This window comes from Pseudophryne corroboree, chromosome 6 (genome assembly GCF_028390025.1).
Source record: "Pseudophryne corroboree isolate aPseCor3 chromosome 6, aPseCor3.hap2, whole genome shotgun sequence".
NCBI lineage: Eukaryota > Metazoa > Chordata > Amphibia > Anura > Myobatrachidae > Pseudophryne > Pseudophryne corroboree.
Genome location: NC_086449.1, coordinates 102875867 through 102898771, shown reverse-complemented (window position 1 = coordinate 102898771; position 22905 = coordinate 102875867). Strand labels below are relative to the sequence as shown.

General features: G+C 46.0%; 3 non-coding genes across 3 annotated transcripts; all 3 read left to right on the top strand.

The window, feature by feature from the left end:
• The first annotated feature begins 7622 nt into the window (after nucleotides 1-7622).
• On the top strand, nucleotides 7623-7694 carry TRNAH-GUG (transfer RNA histidin (anticodon GUG)). Its single transcript has one exon. It is a non-coding gene; the product is annotated as a tRNA-His (tRNA).
• A 431-nt stretch (nucleotides 7695-8125) lies between these two features.
• On the top strand, nucleotides 8126-8197 carry TRNAE-UUC (transfer RNA glutamic acid (anticodon UUC)). Its single transcript has one exon. It is a non-coding gene; the product is annotated as a tRNA-Glu (tRNA).
• A 730-nt stretch (nucleotides 8198-8927) lies between these two features.
• On the top strand, nucleotides 8928-8999 carry TRNAE-UUC (transfer RNA glutamic acid (anticodon UUC)). The gene has a single exon. It is a non-coding gene; the product is annotated as a tRNA-Glu (tRNA).
• The last annotated feature ends 13906 nt before the right edge of the window (nucleotides 9000-22905 follow it).

The following is a 22905-nucleotide window of genomic DNA, read 5'->3' as shown; positions in this document are numbered from 1 at the left end:
TCGGTCGCACAAGCCCAGCAGAGGTCGGGGATCCTCCTTCCTCGCCAGAGGTAAGGGCAGAGGCAAAAGAGCACCTGCTTCGGCAGGTGCCCAGGAACAAAAGTCCTCCCCGGCTATTCCAAAGCGCACAGCATGACGCTGGGGCTCCCCTGAGGGAGTCCGCACCGGTGAGGGCACGTCTTCGACTTTTCAGCCAGGCCTGGGTCAGCTCAGGCCTGAATCCTTGGGTGTTGGAAATAGTTTCCCAGGGTTACCAACTGGAATTCGAGGAGGTGCCCCCGTGCCGATTTTTCAAATCAGCCCTACCAGCTTCCACATCGGAACGGGATGTAGTCTTAGCTGCAATTCAAACGCTGTGTCTACAGCAAGTAATAATCAGGGTTCCCCTGAACCAGCAGGGAAGAGGTTACTACTCAACCCTATTTGTGGTCCCGAAACCGGACGGTTCAGTCACTTATTTTGAATCTGAAATCCCTAAACCTGTACATAAAAAGATTCAAATTCAAAATGGAATCACTCAGAGCGATAATAGCCAATATGGAGGAGGGGGAGTTTATGGTGTCTCTGGACATAAAGGGATATATGCAATTGCGGTCGAATTCCCGAAATTGTCGAATTTCGGGTATTTTTGGCAAAAAAAAAAAATTTGTCAATGCAATTCAGTGCTTTCCGTCAAAAAAACGGACTTTCAAAATTCGACTTTTTGAAATTCGACTTTTTGCATATTCGACTTTTCTGCAATGATACAAGTGCTGCAATTCGACAAAAGCATATTCAATTCAAGTTTGGAAATTCGACAGCAGTGCTTTTAGACAGCAAATTCGTCATTTTCAATCCGCCACACTTTGGAGGGTGAAACCAATAAAAAAATTTAAAAACATGTTTTTTTTGTGTGTTTTTTTTTCCGTGGTAATATCAGATCTATTTATATTAGAAGGGATTAGGTACTTGGTTTGTCTTTTTTGGAGGCACAAGTATTATTTATATATTTTTAAAAATAATATATATATTTTTTTTTTTTTTTATAGATGGAATGGTGAAATCCCTGAAAAAAATGGCGTGGGATCCCCCCTCCAAAGCATAACCAGCCTCGGGCTCTTCGAGCTGGTCCTGGTTCTAAAAATGCGGGGAAAAAATTGACAGGGGATCCCCCGTATTTTTAAAACCAGCACCAGGCTCTGCGCCTGGTGCTGGTGCAAAAAATACGGGGGACAAAACGAGTAGGGGTCCCCCGTATTTTTTACACCAGCATCGGGCTCCACTAGCTGGACAGATAATGCCACAGCCGGGGGTCACTTTTATACAGTGCCCTGCGGCCGTGGCATTAAATATCCAACTAGTCACCCCTGGCCGGGGTACCCTGGGGGAGTGGGGACCCCTTCAATCAAGGGGTCCCCCCCACCCAGCCACCCAAGGGCCAGGGGTGAAGCCCGAGGCTGTCCCCCCCCCCATCCAAGGGCTGCGGATGGGAGGCTGATAGCCTTGGTAAAATGTCAAGAATATTGTTTTTTCCAGAACTACAAGTCCCAGCAAGCCTCCCCCGCAAGCTGGTACTTGGAGAACCACAAGTACCAGCATGCGGGAGAAAAACGGGCCCGCTGGTACCTGTAGTTCTACTGAAAAAAAAATACCCAAATAAAAACAGGACACACACCGTGACAGTAAAACTTTATTTCATACGTCGACACACACATACTTACCTATGTTCACACGCCGACATCGGTCCTCTTCTCCAAGTAGAATCCACGGATACCTGAAAAGAAAAGATCAATATACTCACCTCAGCCAGGGTCCAGAGATAAATCCACGTACTTGTTAAAAAAAAAAAAACGGACACCCGTACCATGCCGGACTGAAAGGGGTCCCATGCTTACACATGGGACCCCTTACCCCGAATGCAGAGAGACCTCTCAGAGTGACAGCTGTCACAGAAAGGTCTCTAAAGCCAATCAGGAAGCGCAAGTTGCAACAGGGGCCCTGTGTATTTCAAGACTTACAGCGGTTACGTTTGACGGCATGGAGGTTGAACGCCGAATCCTAGCGAAAAAGGGGATTCCGGAAGAGGTCATCCCTACTTTAATAAAGGCTAGGAAGGAGGTGACGGTAAAGCACTATCACCGTATCTGGCGAAAGTATGTGTCTTGGTGTGAGACCAAGAATGCACCTACGGAAGATTTTCATCTGGGTCGTTTTCTCCACTTCCTACAGACAGGAGTGGATGCAGGCCTGAAATTAGGCTCTGTTAAGGTACAGATTTCGGCCCTCTCGATTTGCTCTTTTCCAGTCCTCTGGAATTACTCCTGTAGCTAATGACCGGTTGAATAATTCTGTCAGTGGTGCTACCAGCACCTCTTTAAGTTCTTTTAGTATCCTTGGATGTATCCCATCTGGCCCCATAGATTTGTCCACTTTCAGCTTTGAGAGTTCTGTTAGAACAGGGCCATCTTAACAGAAGTGTAGGCCCCTGGGCACAGCAATGCACTGGGCTCCCTACCAATCCTCCACCGGTAGGGGTGGGGGTGCTATCAGCGCAGCTTTGATGTCCCGCGAGTGGTAGGGGGTGTTCTATCTTCCGCTCAGCATGTAGGACCTGTAGCAGTAATTTCTTCTTATTACTCCTTTACTGCACAGATGGGGCTAAACTGTGGAAGGGGGCATTGGGCTGAATGAAAAAGCCCTGGTACATGACTTCCAGGGTGGTAGGGGGTGTTTAATACGTAGGGGAGGGGTGGATAGTGGAGTGGGCTTAATATTTATTATTTTCCAGTGGGAGGGCAGCTTGCTTGACTGCAGATATCTCAAGTTCCTGAAAATATATTTCTTAGCTTTGAGTGGAATGAAAAACTAGAGAGTCCCACCTTTCAGAAGGTTCTGGGGACTTGGGGATCAGAGTTCAGGAGCCAAAGCAATTCACCAACGAAAATCTAAAACTGTATACCAGGCGTGTTGAGCTGGAGAAGGACCATCTGCTGGAAGGCTGATATCTCTGGTTCTGAGCATAGTAGAGACAAGCTGCCAGTGTCCACCAAAAGGGGAGAGTCCCAGCTTTTGGCTTGTACCCTCAGAAATACTTTAAGTCAGACAGAACCCAAGATATCAAGCTGGGAAGAGCAATTAACAGGCTTGGATGGGGACCACTGCTTTCAAGTCAGATATCTCCGGTTCCCCAGAGCCGATTTTCAAAAATCTGGTACCGCTGGAAAGAGGGGACCATCAGCTATCAGCCTAGGGCCCTTATACTCATGGGGCCCTTGGGCAAGAGCCCATTGAGCCCATACGAAAAGACGGCCCTGTGTTAGAACCTTCTCCTCTGTAAGTGTACTTGTTTCATTTTCCTGAATATCCCTGCAACTCAACTGTGGCCCCTTCCCCTCTCTTTCAGTAGTAAATACTGAGCAAGAATAATTATTAAGATGATCTGCTATTACATTGTCTCCCTCAACAAGATTCCCAGTCTCTGTCTTTAGTTTTATTATTCCGCCTTTTGTTTTTCTCCTTTCACTCATATACCTAAATAAAAATTTTGCCTCCTTTACCCACTGACTGGGCCATTTTCTCCTCAGCTTGTGCCTTTGCACATCTGATTACCTTAGTTAAGTCTCATTCTGTCTAACAAGATATATCTCTTTGTCTTCATTATTTTGTGTCTGCTTATATTTCCTAAAAGCCATCTTTTTTTGCTTTCACAATATTTACTACTTCTTTCGCAAACCGCACTGGCTTCCTTTTCCTTGTGTTTTTCCTAACACTTTTGATACAAAGGTCTGTTGCCTTAATTTTGCACAGAGTATATCAGGAGACAGCATAACTCTGGAATTGCTGGAGCAATGTACTCAAAAATTGGTACACATATGCCTTACAATCTGGGAACAAACACTGTGGGGGGGAAGACACCCCTAGCAGCCTTAGGGGTGAGACAGCAGCACTGAGTATTTCAGCAGACAGCATAACTCTGGAATGCCTGCAGCAATTACAAACTTGGTACACGTATGACTTACACTCTGTAGTGTCCTAGGGGTGGGACAGCAGCACAGAGTATGTCAGCAGACAGCATAACTGTGAAAGGCCTGGAGCCATTTACACCAAACTTGGTACACATCTGACTTACAATCTGGGAACAAGCTCTGTGGGGTTAGACACCCCTAGCACCTGTAGGGGTGGGACAGCAGCACAGATTATTTCAGAAGACAGCATAACTTCTGCATGCCTGGACCAATTTACAACAAACTTGCTACACATATGACTTACAAGCTGAGAACAAACACTGTACGGGTAAGACACCCCTAGCACCCCTAGGGGTGAGGCAGCAGCACAGAGTTTTTCAGCTGACAGCATAACTCTGGAATGCCTGGAGCAATTTTCACCAAACTTGCTACACATATGACTTACACTCTGGGAACATACACTGTGGGGGTAACACACCACGAGCACCACTAGGGGTAGGCCAGCAGCACAGGCTATATGAGGACATGCATATGTCGTCAGTGATGACAGGACTGCATGTGACAGGGCCAGTGGCATGATGTGAGGAGGGGAATGGAGGAAGCACGAACCCACACACTGATGGTCATATAGTGGAAGTAGCACGGTCCCCCAGCAGCACAGAGTATATCAGGAGATACAAAATGTGCTACGCTATATAAGAAACTGTAAAAATACCGATAAATTCACAGGGGCACTGACATGATGTGAGGAGGGGAATGGAGGCAGCAGGAAGCCACAGACTGAGAGCTGTATATTGGGAAGAGCAGAGTGCCTTGGGGGTCCAAAAAGGGGTTCGGCCACTACACAAAGTGTGTCAGGGAAGCAAGATATGCCTACATACTAGATCTCCAAACAACGTAAATTAACGAACTATCATTCTAATTTACCATCCTCTTCCCATAGAGAAGCACGGGTATTCAGCTATCTACAATGTTATTTATACTGTGTGTTTTAATATTTACATTTATTTTTGTAAACGGACATTCTTAAAATCCTGGGCAAAGCCGGGTACTCCAGCTAGTGAACGATAAATTGTTCATATCACTCAGTGTGTATGCACCAACGATGAACGATGCTCGGCCCCGCGGTCGGTCATCGTTGGTTTTCCCTCATTCTGCATAGCAAGGCAATTTGGACGATGGACATTAATCGTTGAAATCGACCATTGTCCAAATTGGAAACGTTGGCAAGTGTGTAGGGCCCATTAGTGTGCCTTGAGAACGGATTTTGGGAACCAGTGTGGTAAAGAATCATTTATTAATTTCTAAATAGCTATTTATATAGCGACAATCATGTTATAAAGCGCTGTACATCAGCCCCCTGACCCACTGGAAATTGCGATCTAGACTGTCTTCCATCCAAAGATACACACAGTTAAGATAGCTGTGTTTTTTAAGAATCCACTACTCCCATGCCAGGAGCTCCTAACCATAGTACTCAAGGCGCACTTATACCCCTTTTAGACTAAAATGGTGGGTAGCGCAGGATTTTGTACACTGGTCCAACCTGGGTGCAACCCAGCTGAGACCCCTTTCAGACTGGGTGAAAGACCCAACTTATTGCAGGGCTATGACATCACCACACACAGATGAGATCATCTAGCATTGGCTCTCCCTATGCTGTGAACGGGAGCTGGGTTGCAACCCGTTTACACTGTACCGTGACCTGAGTCCTTCCCGGGACCAACCCTGCAAGCTTGCCAGGTTGGATACCTGGGTCACTGAAACGAGCTTAACACGTTTCCACTGAACCGATCCTGGGTTATCACGGTAATAACCCCGGTTCTAGACCAGTAGTTCCCAAACGTGGTCCTTAAGGCACCCCAGGAGTCCAGGTTTTAAGGATATCTATACTTAGGTACAAGTGACTTAATTAGTGCCTCCGTCAGTTTGGTTATACCACCTCTGCACAAGCAGCGATATCCATAAAACACTGACTGTTGGTGCGCCTTGTGGACCGCATTTGGAACCACTGAAATAGGCCTTGTGCCTGAACGAATGCTGCAGCAGTGTAAGTTTTGCACCTAATGCAGTATCGGTAAGTACGCAAGGTATTACATATAATTGCTATCGGGAAAACTACAGTATAATATGGCATATACCACATTGTATTTGCGGATGGATTTATATTTGATGTATGACCCAGATTTTCATTTGTTTATTATATTTCTGTGTGTAGAGGTTTCATTACCCCCGTGTTGATTGCATTTATAGTTTAAACGGGATGTAGTTAATATACTGGCAGCTCCCCGGTATTCCCACTCGGGTGGTGGGTCCATGCCACCACCCGAGGGAGAATAGAACCTGTGGCAAGCAAAGCTCGCCACCAGGCCCAAAGTGTGGCAAGTGCAACAAGCCCGTTAGGGCGTTTGCTGCCGGTATAGCGGCTGGCGGGATGTCGCTGTTGGGATCCTGACGTGACAGCTGGCAGCCCGTCAGCCGGGATATCATACTGAACTTGTTTAAGCTATAGGTTTTAATGTAACCAACTGGATAGGTCACATGACCTGTGTGTTATGTTTTATGACGTCACAACGACCATGCCTACCTCACAATGATCTAATAGTTACAAATATAACGGCTCCAGCATAAACTGCTCTGTTACTGCAGACTGAGATGTGGAGGTAGGAAGGGTGTACAACAGGTATGAGGATGCTGGTCCTACAGGTGGAAGAGGGGGCAGGTAAGGACGGATTGAATGTTGGAAAATACAAATCTCCATCAGATGTTATATATAGGACCACAAAGGGACCTGTCGCCGCTCCTATGTTAAGTTTAGTGGTGATTGCCTAATAATGTAATCAGTGTCCCCGTATTCTTTACTATGGAAGCGGCTACCTATATAATATGTGACGTGGAAAGTGTTACTTTTGCATTTATACACAGGGGTAGTAGGACTGTGTAATTATAATGACCTCGGCTCATCCGTATCGGCACACACGTGTCAGGGGTTAAAACATCGCTCCATGTACTCGCTTACAAGCAGCACTTTCCATCCAGTGTAACATCGCAGAGGTCGCTGTAGGGAGCCGGTCTGACCCCGGAACGCCTGTCTGGACTGCCTAATTGTAGCGACCTCTACTAACTCTGGAGCTTGTAAGGTGCGGGACAGGGGAGTCTGTGCCCAGTCTCCAGAGGGACAGAGGTCTGTGCCCAGTCTCCAGAGGGGCAGAGGTCTGTGCAGGGAGCCAGACCCTCTGAGCTGTTGGGGCCGATAAACTACATCAGCTGGATCGAGTTAAGAGATCAGTGTCCTCCCGTTCCCAGTACTGTGTACACCCTCATATACACAGCATGTACCCTTTCTCCACAGCTGCTGTTTCTCTATACTACCTCCTTTATGTCACCTCAGATAATAATCACTATTATATTTTATGTATGGCTTGTGTAGGTCAGTTGTACTCTCAGTATAATAAATTGTTACCGGATGACTTCTATTTGATACTAACATTACAGCTCGCTGTTAGCCAGGGTGTGATCGCTGCCCCGGAGAGAAAGTCTCCATCGCAGCTCTGCCTCTGCCTGCCAATGCTGAGCACACTGTAGTGTAGAACGTAGCGCCTTATGACTGGCTGTTTTCATTGTGACGTCACTCCACAGCATATTAGTTAACTCCATCCTGTAGTGTTCTTATATCCAGCCGTGATCGTATAGTGGTTAGTACTCTGCGTTGTGGCCGCAGCAACCCCGGTTCGAATCCGGGTCACGGCATTGTTTTATTTTTAAAATATACATTTTCATTCATTAATGACTTTGTTGTTTTTTTCAGTTTCATAGAAACAGTATTATTTTTTTTTTTAATCTAAAATACAATGTGACCTGTAAGAGCATCTGGCACGAGAAGGCATTGGGATCAGTGACAGCAGTAATTTCACTGTGGTTTTATCAATATATATTAAGGTAGTGTATATTTATTATATTTTTTGGCAAGGATTAACATCTCAGTGTAGAATACACAAATGATACACACATTCGGTTTTTCCATTTAGCTTAACACTGGTCATGAGTTTTACATTCATGTTTTGTCATAAAGGTTTATATCTAGTGACTGATGTTTGTTCAATCAGTGTTTTCAACCAGCCAGAATACTCTGCTGTAGTGCTGGTCTATAGGACGTAATGGAAGCAGGGTGAAACAGAAAGTCCCATATGGTCTAGCGGTTAGGATTCCTGGTTTTCACCCAGGCGGCCCGGGTTCGACTCCCGGTATGGGAATACATGTTTTCTTTTTTTTTTTTTCTTTTTTATTATTATTATTTTTTGCAAATACGAACTGTACATATAATACACGCTTTACATATATGACTTTTATGGGTTTTGTACAGTTTATAGATTTCGTTTTTAATAAAATGTATCTATTTTATATCTTTACTATTTTTCACTCGCTGATAATTAAAGTAAAAGAAAATATTTTACGTTAATAAGGGAAATCAAAATAGATTGTTTATAATGAAGACTAATGTAAACTGCACGTATGTAAAAATCCTGGCACTATGCCTTAGATGTGTTGCAATAGTGAAAGCATGACAGACAATTAATGTTTATTGTCGGTATCAATGTATCTTTGCAATTGTAAAATGATTAAACACATTGAGATTCCGTTAACACAGTTTCTTTACTTATCAGCTGGGGGGAAAAAAAACATGTGTGAGGATCGAACTCACGACCTTCAGATTATGAGACTGACGCGCTACCTACTGCGCTAACGAGGCATCTTAAACACTTCCTGCTATGGTCAGTTCATACAGGTTCTTATGACTTTTCTGCATACTGTGCATTATGTCTGGGAGATTGGTAGCGTTCAGTTGTGGATGATTGCTATTGGTATGTAACTGTTTCTATACTGCATCAAGTGCATGTGCTTCTGTGTAGAATGGTAACCGCACATAAATGAAACATACTGCTACTGTATATCTGTTATGTGTTAGAAAGGCAAGCTAACTGTTCCCATATGGTCTAGCGGTTAGGATTCCTGGTTTTCACCCAGGCGGCCCGGGTTCGACTCCCGGTATGGGAATTAAGTGTTTTTTTCTTTCTTTTTATTTCCCCCCCCCCTTCTCTTGCTAGACCACAACAGTGTTGAGCATTAAATATTTCATTTAACTATTTCAGTACGTGTGCTTTATTTCACATTTAATAAACAAAAATATGCTTATTTACTGCCTATCTTCTCCAAAGGTCTTTTAACTATTGATGTCTTTTAAATCAAAGTATTCAATATTAGATTTCCTTTGTATGTGCTTTTTGAAATGCATGTTTAGCTTTGTTTATATTATGCTATTTGACTTGTGTTGTATATACATCATTATTATAGTGTTAAAAGCTTTATAAATGCATATTGTTTACTTGCCAATCTAAATAAGTAAATTATTGAGTGGGCATTATACATTTAATAAATCCAGCTAAGAGCTGGCACTATACAGTATATTGATTTATGATAGATATGCATCAGAATTCTTGTTAAAAGCAGGGTATTAAAAATAAAGGTTATATCCACTTGGCATCCCTTTTCTCCTGAATATCTTACTGGTTATATATGTATCATGAAATTACATTATGTATGTCTTAAATGTAGCCGGGTGGGTTTACTGGGCACCACTGTACCAAAATCAGCTAAACGAGCTATTAACACAGGAGCTAAATGCATTCTTATCTACGCTCATTTTAACTTCCATGAGACTTCAGAATTTCAGGGTGTCCCCAAAGGGGTGTGGATCGTTGGGTCGACAGTAACTAGGTCGACAGTCATTAGGTCAACCACTATTGGTCGACAGTGGTTTTGTCGACACCTGAAATATGTCGACACGGCCATTAGGTCGACATGAGTTTTGTTTGTTTGTTTTTTCGTTGTTTTCTTCGTAAAGTGACCGGGAACCCCAATTAGTGCACCGTGTCCCCTCACATGGCCCACTTCGCTCGCCGTGCTTCAGGCAAGGTGCCCCACTACGTTACTGCTGTGCTCGGCACAGGTTATTATTCCCAATCGTAGTCCACGTGGATCGTAAAGTATGAAAAAGTTAAAAAATTGGGGGGAAAAATGTGAAAAACTCATCTCGACTTCATGTGGCAGACCTTTGCCATGTCGACCTAGTGACCATGTTGACCTAATGACCATGTCGACCAATAGTGGTCGACCTAATGAGTGTCAACCTAAGTGTTGTCAATCTAAAGACTGGATACCCCCCAAAGACACCCTGGAGATCAGATCGCTCTCAATTTTAGATGGTGGGAGGTGGCTTAATGCCGTGATTCTCAGCGAATCATGATTTTATGGCCCTGCCCCTCTGGGTAATCAGTACGTTATCAACCATTGGGCTATTGAGGCTGCAGTCTATGGAGTCAGAACTTTGGGGCGCAACACTAAGATGGCAGTCAGGGAATCAAATGAAGCTTTAAGTCATTCCATGCTGCTACCGGCCTCAGAACTTAATTCAATAAACTTCCAAAGCTGCTTGTTAGCTGCCTGACTATCCTGTGGAGGAGGGGAAGATCAGCAGTTTTCAAAGTAACACAAGATGCTGCGTCAATTTGGCTGTGTAACCTAGAGGGAGATGTATTATAGCGGCAGGGTTATAGCACTTCCTGCTTCGCCTCAGTACCAAGGAGAAGCAGGATGGAACATCAACAAGATGTATAAACATCATGACTGCTGAAGCGAAACTCCCACCTCCGGCGATCTCCACCTGAGCACCCAGCGCATCAGTTTAGCGCTGATGCCCTGTGTCTCCCAGCCCAGTCGGCTCCAGTGTGCTTGTGCGGGATCGCGCTACTATTGCGAGATCTCACATGCATCTCAGAGCCACCAGCCGCGACAGCCAGGGACAGCGCTGTCCCTGCTGTGGTGTATGCAAAACGACACCTGCAGCTGTCGAAATCGATAGCGCCGATAATGACCGGTATGCGCCCGTCACCTTGCATACACTGCGGCTGTCATACTGTACATGGGGGGGATGTGTATGAACAGTATCAGTGCACATACTGTGCACTGATCTCACTTTTACTGCTAAAATCTTTATCATATGCACATTGTGCTACACTGCCATCTAAAGCTGCCCATACACAAGGTCGATATCGTGTATGAATGTACGATTTCAACGCCTCATATGCTGCATGTTTTGGGTACAACTACAATGCGATGCACGGCCCTGTCATAATATTATGCACATCGCAATATGTTTTATGCAATACAATGCGTCGTACGTCTGACTTTTTTTTTTTGTGAGGCACACAATCCATCGTTTACCGACGGGTGGTTAGCACATTGTGTGTCACTCGTGTGTCAGAGACTGCCAGGGAGCTGCCAGGGAGTTCAGGGGAAATCGTGATACGACTTGCATCGGATGTTGATCCTCCTGATCTATGAGAGTGCATGTGATTACCTTTGGAGTATCCTAGCATTCCTCAAAATCCAAAGTCTCCTTTAGGGGTCTATTTATCATTAATTATATATTCAATGCAGTCTGCCCAGAATCACATTGCAATATATGATTGTACTGGTGCCATGTATTATTCATCCACTTAATTTTCTTCTTACTTTTTGATAGGGATGGTGTAAAGATATAGGCAGGGGCTAATACTGTATTTGTGGTGTTTCAATCTTTATAGCGTTTCATGTACTTTTTATTCCTTCTGTTCCCATGTCTCTCTGGCTTGTGTCACTATTACCCCATGTGTGTGTTCATCCATTAGCCTATATATTCTGTACTATAATCTTACCCAGGTAAATACAGATGTGCTGTGACCTGGCACCTAGTGCTGCCATGTTATGTTATTGTAGGAGGATGCCAGTCTGGTAGGAGGTTATTACAGGTTATCATTGCTATGCCTATTGAGTCCATCCTGTGATCCTTATATGGTCACACAGGAAATACATTTGAGGACCAGGTAATGTCTCTTTGAAGCTTCTCCTCCACAGGGGACAATCAGGACTTAATCCAATTTCCCTGTCATTGTCCCTTCTGTTTACTGTCCTCTGTTCCATCCTGGTCTCTGACAGACATCACGGAGCCTGACCCAGCATGTGGTCAGCAGGAGAAGGCCAGCTGTGGGAGGGAGTGAGGGAGTAGGGAAATACCTGAGGTGGGATACCACCAATCAGGAACCTGCGTCTCCTCCCCAGGTGAGCGCTGCATGATGGGCATTTGGAAGGTTTTAAAAGAGGTTGCGCAGGTCAGCTCCGGATGTTAGTCGCAGGACTTTGGCTAAGGGGTGATTCTCTGCCAGGGTACCTTGTGGAACGCATCAACAGTGCTGTGTGGACTTATATGTAGTTACTACTGCATGGACTAATCTGCTATCACTGCTGTGTGGACTCAGTGATAGTTCTGCTGTATGGACTTGTTTATCTGGAACTTCTGCACGGAATTGCTGTGGACCTAAATCCTCTACTGGGACTTACTATCTGGACTGCTACCTGTATACTGTTTCTGGGCTATATTTACGTCTGTTTCCTGTGAATTATCTATTCCTGTGTGCTGTGAGAAATAAACCATCACTTTGGTTTCATCGGCTCTGTGTCTGAGTGATTAGAAGAACCCCGTATCTTCACATTTGGCGGCAGCGGTGGGATCATTCAGACACCAAACAACGACCGCAGGAAGCGTGAAGGCCCAGCAGAGAACAGAGGAACAGGTCATATGTAATGCAAGAGGATCTGCAGTGAGGTGGTAACAAGTGAGCAGGTGTCAGTCCTGTGCAAAATAAAATGTTTCCAAGGAAAGAAAATGAACGCGTCAAGTCTCCCAGGGCAGTGGAGCTCGTGGATGGAGGTGTGTCGGTGTATCGGCAGGCTGGAAAGCCGGATCTGTTATTGAGTGCTATAAAGATGCAGTACATTTGGGAGTACTGGAATGAAGCTAGGCGGATGATCAGTGGCTGGAGAGTATCCAGCATACAGGACAAGTTGTGTTACCTGGGGGATGCATTCCTGCACTGTAAAAGTGAGGCAGCCTCATGGAATCTGCTGGGGGAGCCAGAGTTTGTAGAATTCACAGAGGAAGTGAGTGCTACAGTGACCCAAATGATGCAGAGAAGTCAATATTCTGAGGCTGAAGGGCAAGTCCAGAATCAATTATCTTCTGGGTTAGAGCCAGAGGAAATATCCAAAATGGCGCCGCTGCAACCCGGGCAGATGATTGAGGGGTCCGCCTTGCAAGTGCCTGTTACCAAGGGAGCAGAGTCATTGTCAACGGGGCCCATAACCACATTGGAAGAAATGAGCATGGAGGAGCTGATAGCAGAATGCCAGCTGCGAGGCATCCCTTTCCAATTCTGCACTCGCAGGGAAATCCTCCAGCTTATTCTCCAGGATCAGCGGGATCCAACAAAAGCGTTCACCGATTACCGGACGTGGATCCTTCATCTCGGCCCAGGGATGAGTGTGTGGGAACAACTGGAGTGTCTGGAGGAGTGCTTCATTGTGGCAGAGGAAGAGGCAATGGATCAGGGGCTCCTGGATACCCCAGCATGGCTAGACCAGTGTTGCAGGGTGGATGCAGAAAGGCACCGTCTGCAACAGCTTCTCCCACACCCAAGGGAAGCAGTTGCCCGGTGTACTATGCTGGGAGAGGCTAGCGCTGAAGTGAAGGCTATGCCCACAATACAGGCATCCCAGGAGGAGCTGTGCTACACCTTCCCTTTTGCTGAGGTGGAAGATGTAGACCTAGTAACCAGCTGCCAGGGAATCAATGAAGACTGTGCCCAAGAGATCACCATGGATGGGGGAGTATTGTTCCACTCCCCGACTACAAACATACCAGTCACGGATGGCCTTTTGCTCCAGGATGCCCAGCTTATTCAGCTGGGGGAGGCTCATCGCGATGGATTGGCAACGGCAGCCCCATTCATTTCACTGAGGAAGGCTGATGAGAAAATGCCCTGTGTATCTCCTGCTACCCTAACTCCACAAGAAGATTATGAAGGATTATTCCATTTTAACGATTTGGAGAATGAGGAGCTGCGATGTGAATACTGGTACGTACCCTGTGATTCAAAAGTGACATTGGTAGCAGAGACTGTTAACATAATATCAGAGCAGGAACCAGAAAAGGATGTGTTGCACCACCGTAATACCTGTGAAAGTGTTGTGGACTATAACTATGTGCCGAGGGATGTGCCTGCCTTAAGCCAGGCCCAAGCAACTAAAGATCAAGAGGAGGTTGGGAGATGCCGCTTGTTACCTTGTCTCCTTTACCAGGGTGAAGGCACAGTGCAACCCGCTCCCCTTCCATCTGCAGAGCAAGAGCAAGTTGTGGAGATAATTGTGGAAGCTTCAGTTGTTAAAACCCTGACTGGTACCCCACCAGCTACCAAGCGCACAGGACTGGCGGGGGAGGAGGTTAACCAGGAGGAGGTGTGCGCAGAAGGAGCTGCAGGTGAGATACTGGCTTTTGAGGGGGGAGCGCCGGCACAGGACCAGCCTGTGCTGGTGACTCCCCTGCAGCCACCAGCTGAATTGTTTCTGATGAAGGGTCCATCCTCAGCACTAGGTATTGAGACCACGTGCTGTACGGAAATTTGCCAGCCCCCTAGTTGGGGTTTGAGGAAGGAAGGACTGGACAGAGTTGCAGAAGTGCCGGGGGCAGAACCCCAACATTGGCCTGCCTTTAGGCAACTGTTCCTTGTGCAAGGGGGGGAGGTGGAAGGTACTCCCTGCCCCGTTGTGCCAGAGGCACAGGTATTAGTACACCCAATAGGTGGGCCGGGTGTAAAAGTTTGCAATGTTGTGGACTGGGGATACCCAACATCTAAATTGCTAAATCCCCTGCTGGTGAAAATGAATGTGTCATATTGTAATATTGTCCTTGCTGGTTGTTTAACACTACTGCCTCTTACCACATGGGTCTGGTGTGACATCACCCTGTGGGACTCAGGTGGTACAGACATGCATGATGTTCTCTCCCCTGCACTCACTGCTCCTGGGTGGTAATGTTTCCTCAACACTTCGGAACGAGGAACAAAAAGTAGAGGAAGGAAATGTAAAGATATAGGCAGGGGCTAATACTGTATTTGTGGTGTTTCAATCTTTATAGCGTTTCATGTACTTTTTATTCCTTCTGTTCCCATGTCTCTCTGGCTTGTGTCACTATTACCCCATGTGTGTGTTCATCCATTAGCCTATATATTCTGTACTATAATCTTACCCAGGTAAATACAGATGTGCTGTGACCTGGCACCTAGTGCTGCCATGTTATGTTATTGTAGGAGGATGCCAGTCTGATAGGAGGTTATTACAGGTTATCATTGCTATGCCTATTGAGTCCATCCTGTGATCCTTATATGGTCACACAGGAAATACATTTGAGGACCAGGTAATGTCTCTTTGAAGCTTCTCCTCCACAGGGGACAATCAGGACTTAATCCAATTTCCCTGTCATTGTCCCTTCTGTTTACTGTCCTCTGTTCCATCCTGGTCTCTGACAGACATCACGGAGCCTGACCCAGCATGTGGTCAGCAGGAGAAGGCCAGCTGTGGGAGGGAGTAGGGAAATACCTGAGGTGGGATACCACCAATCAGGAACCTGCGTCTCCTCCCCAGGTGAGCGCTGCATGATGGGCATTTGGAAGGTTTTAAAAGAGGTTGCGCAGGTCAGCTCCGGATGTTAGTCGCAGGACTTTGGCTAAGGGGTGATTCTCTGCCAGGGTACCTTGTGGAACGCATCAACAGTGCTGTGTGGACTTATATGTAGTTACTACTGCATGGACTAATCTGCTATCACTGCTGTGTGGACTCAGTGATAGTTCTGCTGTATGGACTTGTTTATCTGGAACTTCTGCACGGAATTGCTGTGGACCTAAATCCTCTACTGGGACTTACTATCTGGACTGCTACCTGTATACTGTTTCTGGGCTATATTTACGTCTGTTTCCTGTGAATTATCTATTCCTGTGTGCTGTGAGAAATAAACCATCACTTTGGTTTCATCGGCTCTGTGTCTGAGTGATTAGAAGAACCCCGTATCTTCACAGATGGCCATCGACCTCGATGATTCAAAATCATTGATGGTTTATGCGCAATGTAGATGGTTTATGCAACGATGGTTTATTGCCATCGATGGTGGAGACCCAGATGGTTTCCCTTTATCGATGGAAAGGCATAACCAATTTGGTTTTTGTTTTTGTTAAGGAGGTACCGGGACACGGAGCATAGCTCCACTTCTGACACCCGCGACGCCCAACCCCATGTTCTGATTGGCCCACAAGCCAGTCAGTGAGAGAACAGGAGTGAACATCGGTTCTGGAAACCATCAATAGTTATCTGCTGCATAGTTGACAGCCATCGATGGTTACTTGCCATATCGCCATCAATGGCAACCACACCGATAGCCATCCCTACTTTGTGAATGTGTGGGGATCTGTGGGGGTAGAGAAGAGATTTGAGAGTATGAGCCAAGGGGAATCTGGAACCTTAATCAGGACCTGTCTGTAATGCTGTGATTTACAGCATTGCGCAGAGGGTGTGGTTAAAAAATGATGCAGTCCAACCACCACCATGCTATCCACCTGGATCTCTGCTGTGGGAACTGGATGGGAGAAATAAAAAGTAGGTAAGTATAATTTAGTGGGTTACTCAATCAACCGCAACAGCATAGACTATTATTACCAAACACTCAACCATTAGAAGTCAGGGTAGGGGGTGTGCTATATACATGAAGAATGTAGGAAATATGGTGACAGACAGAAAGTGCCAATTCAGGAAGGAGGGGGGGAGGTTAGGTTTAGAGAGGAGAAGTGGGGTTAGGGTTATGGAGATGCGCAGGTAAGGTTAGGGTTAGGGACAGAGGAGGAGGGTTAGGGTTAGGCACATACAAGGGGAGGCTAGGGTTAGGCATCAAGCGGGGAAGGTTTGGTTTAGGTAGCCTGGAAGGTAGTGTTAGGGTTAGGCACCACCGGAGAGGGTTAGGCACCCAAAACGGAGGGTTAGGATAGGGAAAAGGGGAGGGTTAGGGGGCTTACAGGGGCACTGTCGGGATTATGATGGATGGGATGCCAGTGTCGGTATACTGACCACCGGCGTCCCGTCTATCGGTCATTCATACTGATCCCCTCTGATGATAGCTCCTCTGTGAATAGGTTGCATTAGGCATGTTGAGGTGAACCACTTGGTGCATAGGCCCGATTCAGCTTGAGGTGTAGTTTTGAGAAATTTCGCAAAACTACAACTCCTTTCTCTAGCATGCGGGGGGCTGCCCGGCACAGGGCAAGGCCACCCCGCAAGCCGTATCCCCCCCACATTGAAATCCTGTTTAGTGAAACACTTGGATCTTTAGGGTAGCAGGGCAAGCCGCGGCGGCTGCATGATGTCACATGCAGCCACTGTGACCCAAAACATGCCGGCCCTGTGCCTGCCTTCGCAGGGTCGTCATGTTTTGGGTCACAGTAGCTGCAAGTGACATCATGCAGCCGCCACAGCTTGCCCCGCGAACGGTCCGGACACGCCTCTGTTGTCCAGACTGTGCCCCCCCCCAGCATCGCCATGGTGCCCCTAAAACGCCACAATGCAGCACCACGTCGGGACTTAGATTGTGATCGCAATCTAAGACCTCGCGCATGCGTGTAGAAGTGCAAAAATCACCGAATAGCGATTTCCGCACTTCTACGACTCATACTGAATCGGGGCCTTAAGCTGTTAAAATTGCTATACTCTTTGGGCCGGATTCAAATGTCAATGCGCCACCTATCTCCTGGCTAAAGCGATGGAAGACAAGGGGGCAATATTCAAATGTCTCTTGTTTTCGACCCTATCGCGCCATGTACAGTCAGGTTTAGGCGCGCAAAGCACGTAAACCCGACTAAACTAATGGGCGCGATCATAAAAAGACCTGTTTGGGTGCCCAAATGGGTCTCTTTACACGCATTTCAGCTCGCTACCTCCGGGGGTAGCGAGCTGCAATGATCACGTCGCACCCGTCAGAAGTAACATTAGAATACCGCCGGTGGGCGTGATCGCGGCCAGGAGGGGTGAACGCACATTTTAATCCAGCCGTTTGAGTGTGCTTTGTTACTGCAGTATAGAAAATTTGCTGTATACCAGGATAATGGCCTAGTCGATTCCACAACCACTAGATTTACCATTTGTACTGGACTAGTGGTTGATTCTGGCTTTGAGCACTTTTTATCAGATGGCATACTAGAAGAGTTACAATAAACCTGCCATTCTGACTCCTTGCTCATTTATGACTGGAAGTTTGAAGTATATATATATATATATATATATATATATATATAATTTTTTATTTATTTATTTTTTTGTATTGCCCTGTGTGTATCAGAATGTGTGCTCTGATACACAGTGGTATTTGGCCTGCCGGTAAATTTCTTCCAGCGTCCCTAGCCTACAGTCATCTTGCAAGGAATGTTGTTTTGGCCTGTTCCATACAAGTAGCTTTCACTATAAGTTCAGGACCTTTGAAGAGAACAATAAATTGACAACCCCTGATTTACAAACAGTTCTTGACAGTACAATCAAGAACATGACTTACTAACATAATACAATATTGTTTTGAGTGTCCAAAGGAAAGTGATATTCTTTGTTTAAATTCTTCTAATTCTAGTGGGCTCATTAGTGGAAAACAACTGGTTTTACTACTTTCTCCAACACCCACTTTTCCCCCCATGGCCATCACAACCCACTTTACTTTTGCATTTCTTCTTCTATTTGTCCCATTGTTATGAGCGCAGAGTGCCAGGCATAGTGAAAATTAAGGCTAAGTCCACTTGGTAACCCTGGCTAACCCAGTGATTTAATATTGGATTTGTTTTATGAGTTCAAATTATATATTCTGATATATGAAATGTCACCAGGTAAGTTTTGTAGGTACTACTAGCTTCTCAAGCATGTTCCATAGGTTTTCATATGGGCCTGTTAAGACCAGTCTAAAAGCTTTGCTGGATTCCTTCCACTAGTGGTTGGTAATATTGTAACAGTCAACTGGAAACATCACTTTTTTTTCCCAATAGGACATTCATGGGTTAATTTTGGGATGCGACATGGATATAAATGGATTATCTTTTGTGGCCAGATAAATTGCTATACCTTTGTTCAATGCCCAATTCATGTTGATATCCTAGATCCAATCCCTATGGGTGTTTGATGCAGTTTAAGGATTTATGGGAGGCTAATTGACCACCCTCCATTACACAGGAACCCAATCCAACAAGAAATCCATATATCAGCCTAATAACTTTGGCTATTGGAGGGAGAACACCTGTCCTGAGGGGTTAAACATCCTACTTCAATCAGGCTAACTAGGAGTTACAGTCAGGGTTGGACTGGCCAACAGGAGTACAAGGGAAACCCCCGGTGCGCCCCACTGCCTGGGCCCCCACCTCTTGGCAGTGAGAGCCACCTCTTCATCAATGAATCACGTTCCAGACTGTGCACTTGAATTATACATTATACATATGTTACCTTATACTGCACAGGATTATGGTGTATTCCTGTCTTAATCTGGTACATTATACTAGGCTATTTACAATTAGTGATGAGCGGGTTCGGTTCCTCGGAAACCGAACCCCCCGAACTTCACCCATTTTACACGGGTCCGAGGCATACTCGGATTCTCCCGTATGGCTCGGTTAATCCGAGCGCGCCCGAACGTCATCATCCTGCTGTCGGATTCTCACGAGATTCGGATTCTATATAAGCAGCCACGCGTCGCCACCATTTTCACTTGTGCATTGGAAATGTTAGGGAGAGGACGTGGCTGGCGTCCTCTCCGTTTATTAATAATATTTGTGCTGCATATTGCTTAATTGTGGGGACTGGGGACCAGCAGTATTATATAGGAGGAGTACAGTGCAGAGTTTTGCTGACCAGTGACCACCAGTATACGTTGTCTGCCTGAAAAACACTCCATATCTGTGCTCAGTGTGCTGCATATATCTGTGCTCACACTGCTTAATTGCATACCTCCCAACTTTTGTGGCTGTCAAGGAGGGACATCGGCGAGGCATAGCCGCGCCCGCCGGGGAAAAGGGGTCGTGGTCTATGGAAAGGGGGCGTGGCTTCACGGGACAGCCCGCGATCGCGAGCCACGCCCCCGGTTTTCGTCACAGCGTCTACCAGTGCAGGAGACTCCCAACTGCCCCCCCCCACCGCGGGACACTGTGGCCCGCGGATGGGACAGCGGGACAGTCCCAAAAAAACGGGACTGTCCCGCGAAAATCGGGACAGTTGGGAGGTATGTAATTGTGGGGACTGGGGAGCAGCTGTATTATATAGGAGGAGTACAGTGCAGAGTTTTGCTGACCAGTGACCACCAGTATATGTTGTCTGCCTGAAAAACACTCCATATCTGTGCTCAGTGTGCTGCATATATCTGTGCTCACACTGCTTAATTGTGGGGACTGGGGAGCAGCTGTATTATATAGGAGGAGTACAGTGCAGAGTTTTGCTGACCAGTGACCACCAGTATACGTTGTCTGCCTGAAAAACACTCCATATCTGTGCTCAGTGTGCTGCATATATCTGTGCTCACACTGCTTAATTGTGGGGACTGGGGAGCAGCTGTATTATATAGGAGGAGTACAGTGCAGAGTTTTGCTGACAGTGACCACCAGTATACGTTGTCTGCCTGAAAAACACTCCATATCTGTGCTCAGTGTGCTGCATATATCTGTGCTCACACTGCTTTATTGTGGGGACTGGGAACCACCAGTATATTATATAGGAGGAGTACAGTGCAGAGTTTTGCTGACAGTGACCACCAGTATACGTTGTCTGCCTGAAAAACACTCCATATCTGTGCTCAGTGTGCTGCATATATCTGTGCTCACACTGCTTTATTGTGGGGACTGGGGACCACCAGTATATTATATAGGAGGAGTACAGTGCAGAGTTTTGCTGACAGTGACCACCAGTATACGTTGTCTGCCTGAAAAACACTCCATATCTGTGCTCAGTGTGCTGCATATATCTGTGCTCACACTGCTTTATTGTGGGGACCACCAGTATATTATATAGGAGGAGTACAGTGCAGAGTTTTGCTGACCAGTGACCACCAGTATACGTTGTCTGCCTGAAAAACACTCCATATCTGTGCTCAATGTGCTGCATATATCTGTGCTCACACTGCTTTATTGTGGGGACTGGGGACCACCAGTATACTATATAGGAGGAGTACAGTGCAAAGTTTTGCTGACCAGTGACCACCAGTATACGTTGTCTGCCTGAAAAACACTCCATATCTGTGCTCAGTGTGCTGCATATATCTGTGCTCACACTGCTTAATTGTGGGAACTGGGGAGCAGCTGTATTATATAGGAGGAGTACAGTGCAGAGTTTTGCTGACAGTGACCACCAGTATACGTTGTCTGCCTGAAAAACACTCCATATCTGTGCTCAGTGTGCTGCATATATCTGTGCTCACACTGCTTTATTGTGGGGACTGGGGACCACCAGTATATTATATAGGAGGAGTACAGTGCAGAGTTTTGCTGACAGTGACCACCAGTGTACGTTGTCTGCCTTAAAAACACTCCATATCTGTGCTCAGTGTGCTGCATATATCTGTGCTCACACTGCTTTATTGTGGGGACTGGGGACCACCAGTATATTATATAGGAGGAGTACTGTGCAGAGTTTTGCTGACCAGTGACCACCAGTATACGTTGTCTGCCTGAAAAACACTCCATATCTGTACTCAGTGTGCTGCATATATCTGTGCTCACACTGCTTTATTGTGGGGACTGGGGACCACCAGTATATTATATAGGAGGAGTACAGTGCATAGTTTTGCTGACCAGTGACCACCAGTATACGTTGTCTGCCTGAAAAACACTCCATATCTGTGCTCAGTGTGCTGCATATATCTGTGCTCACACTGCTTTATTGTGGGGACTGGGGACCACCAGTATATATATAGGAGGAGTACAGTGCAGAGTTTTGCTGACCAGTGACCACCAGTATATATAGCAGTACGGTGTGGAAGGCCACTGCTCTACCTACCTCTGTGTTGTCAAGTATACTATCCATCTAGATTCTATACCTGTGGTGCATTTTAGTTTTGCAGTTTACTGACAGTGACCACCAGTATATATAGCAGTACGGTAAGGAAGGCCACTGCTCTACCTACCTCTGTGTCGTCAAGTATACTATCCATTTAGATTCTATACCTGTGGTGCATTTTAGTTTTGCAGTTTGCTGACAGTGACCATCAGTATATATAGCAGTACGGTACGGAAGGCCACTGCTCTACCTACCTCTGTGTTGTCAAGTATACTATCCATCCATACCTGTGGTGCATTTCAGTTGTGCGCAGTATATATAGTAGTAGGCCATTGCTATTGATACTGGCATATAATTTCACACATTAAAAAATGGAGAACAAAAATGTGGAGGGTAAAATAGGGAAAGATCAAGATCCACTTCCACCTCGTGCTGAAGCTGCTGCCACTAGTCATGGCCGAGACGATGAAATTCCATCAACGTCGTCTGCCAAGGCCGATGCCCAATGTCATAGTAGAGAGCATCTAAAATCCAAAAAACAAAAGTTCAGTAAAATGACCCAAAAATCAAAATTGAAAGCGTCGGAGGAGAAGCGTAAACTTGCCAATATGCCATTTACGACACGGAGTGGCAAGGAACGGCTGAGGCCCTGGCCTATGTTCATGGCTAGTGGTTCAGCTTCACATGAGGATGGAAGCACTCATCCTCTCGCTAGAAAACTGCAGTGCCACTCCTAGATGGGCCAGGTGTTTGTGTCGGCCACTTGTGTCGCTTAGCTTAGTCACACAGCGACCTTGGTGCGCCTCTTTTTTTATTTGCATCATGTGCTGTTTGGGGACTATTTTTTTGAAGTGCCATCCTGTCTGACACTGCAGTGCCACTCCTAGATGGGCCAGGTGTTCGTGTCGGCCACTTGTGTCGCTTAGCTTAGTCACATAGCGACCTCGGTGCGCCTCTTTTTTTCTTTGCATCATGT